Here is a 2,457-nt window from a genome sequence, read left to right on the forward strand (position 1 = left end):
ATGAGGTAGCTACAGAAATTTGAAATTTGGCATGTTGGTAGGGAAAACAATCGTAGAGCTCATAAATTGGCTGAAAATGCTCTTTCCTAGTATGTTGCTGCAATGAGGGTGGATAATCCTATATATGAGAGTAGGGAAAGCCTTCATTTGATTGAAGAATTTCTAAAAGCTGGGGAGTTAAAGTCATTGACTAATAAATATAAAAGATATGCCATTGTCAAAAAGGCGAAGGTATATGTGCTCATAAATGATCAATTGTACATGAAGGGGATTGATAATGTACTGAGAATGGTGCTGGATAATTCCAAGATTCCTGTATTTTTATCTTCTTTTCATGAGAAAGCATGTGGTGGTCATTTTGGTTTTGAGCTTACTAAAAGGAAAATTTTGCTAGTAGGAATTACTTGGCCTAGTCTGAGTGCTGATGCTGCTCATTGGTGTAAAAGTTGTCATGCTTGCCAGTCATATGCAAAAAGGGTACTAATTCCAGAACCTACTAAAGCCATTGTTGCCTATGGACCATTTGAGAAGTGGGGTTTGGATTTTATTGGACCTTTGCTTGGTACAAAAATAAGAAAGTTTTACATCATTACTGTAGTTGATTATATGACCAAATGGCCTGAAGTTAAGGCTACAAGGAATTGCAAGAAAGAGGATGTCACTCAGTTCCTCATGGAGGACATATGTTGCAGATTTGGAATACCACTGGAAATAGTGACAGATCAAGGTCCTAGTTTGAAAAATAAGCTATTGAGAGAATTAACAGGGAAACTAGACTTCAAACACAGATTTGCTACTCCTTATTACCCTCAATGCAATGCACTAGTGGAAGCATTCAATGGAGCATTACAAAAGATTCTCTTTAAGATGGTGGAAGATCATCCTAAAGATTGGGACAATTATCTACATCAAGCTTTGTGGACTTGTAGAATAATGAAGAAGACAAGTACAAGATTCACCCCTTCTCAGTTAGTATATGGTCAAGATGCTTTATTACCTATGAAAGTCATGTTCCCTACGAGGGAGTTTGTAAGAAAGCATCAGTTAGATCAAACAGAATTGGGAATTGATAGAGGATTGAACTTGCATACCCTACAATTGGATAGGCAACAAGCAACGAATTGTTATGAAAAACAAATTGTGAAGAGAAAGGAATAGTTTAATACACAGCTGAAAAAGAAGAATCTTGCAGAGGGAATGCTAGTTATGAGATATGACAGTAGCTTGGACTCTACTTTTCAAACCAAGTTTCGAGTTAGATGGGAAGGACCTTTCCTCATCACGCAGAAGTTTGAAAATGGCACTTACTTACTACAAGATTTATATGGGAATTTTCACAATAGTAGAACCAATGGGTTCCCTCTAAAGAAATATATATGCAAAATAATGTAACTAAAGGGATGTAGATAATGTATATACTCTACATAAAGTAGGTTGCTTCCAGTTTACTGTTTGGGGCAGATTTAGTTTTCTGAGATCTGGTGTTGATCAAATAGTGGTAAATGACAAACATCATATTCAAAGTGTGCTTTGATACCTACTAAAGGTCTCTGTCAAGTTTGGTATTGATCGGAGCAAGAATGTGAAAGTTATGGTCTCTGGAAGGTCAATATCTGAAGTGGACTACATGTAGAAATTTAGGATTGCAGACTCTGCAGAGCTGTTTCAGGGCAACAGATCAAGGAATTTGACTATGACTTACTTTTTCCCTGAAGAGTTGTAGATTGGAAAGAGAGCTACAACTTTCCTTTTTAAAGCTTGGCGATCCGAGGACTAGTTAGAAAGTTATGAGTTGTTTTGTGTAGTTCTCTATGAAGCAGATTTTCATAAAAAGGTGTTTGTCTTTGTTAGATGGTTTTGAAGCTTTTAATAAAGGTTTGTTCACACTTTGTGTTCCAAACCAAGGGGGTGGCTAATCATGGTGAGTGAAAATGAGCGACCAAGGACATGCTGCTTCATGAAGTCAAGGGAGGTAACACATGCAAATATCCTTTTTTTGTCTTTCTAACATGTACCCGTAGTAGCAGAAGTCAGGTTTATAAATGAAAATCCCAAGTAGTATCATGCATGTTGGATAGGTGGTTGAGATATTTTAGTTTTGAGACACGGGCTTCATGCAGGAAGAGAAGAAACCGTGTTCTCGCTTCTAATTTTGAGTCCTCCAATGGAATTGTATGTGGCAAGGGGCATGTTTGCCATGTAGCAACTAAGGGGAAGCAAGGGGAAACTTGAAAAATTAAGGGAAAAAGCAAAAACGTGAGTAGTTTTTAAGAATAAGGGAAGAGAAGTGTTAAAAAAAAGAGAAAAAGTGAGAGTGAGAGAGTGAGAGAGAAAGAGAGAGAGAGGAAGAGAAGAATCTTGCAGGTTGAAGAAGGGAGAAATCTAAAGCTTAGAAGAAGAAGAACAAATTGTCAGAAGAAAGAGACTATGAAGCTGAAGTTATTGAAGCTATGCAGC

The sequence above is a fragment of the Lygodium microphyllum genome, chromosome 13 (genome assembly GCF_053477565.2).
Source record: "Lygodium microphyllum isolate KBCC chromosome 13, Lygodium_microphyllum_v1.1.10, whole genome shotgun sequence".
Lineage (NCBI taxonomy): Eukaryota > Viridiplantae > Streptophyta > Polypodiopsida > Schizaeales > Lygodiaceae > Lygodium > Lygodium microphyllum.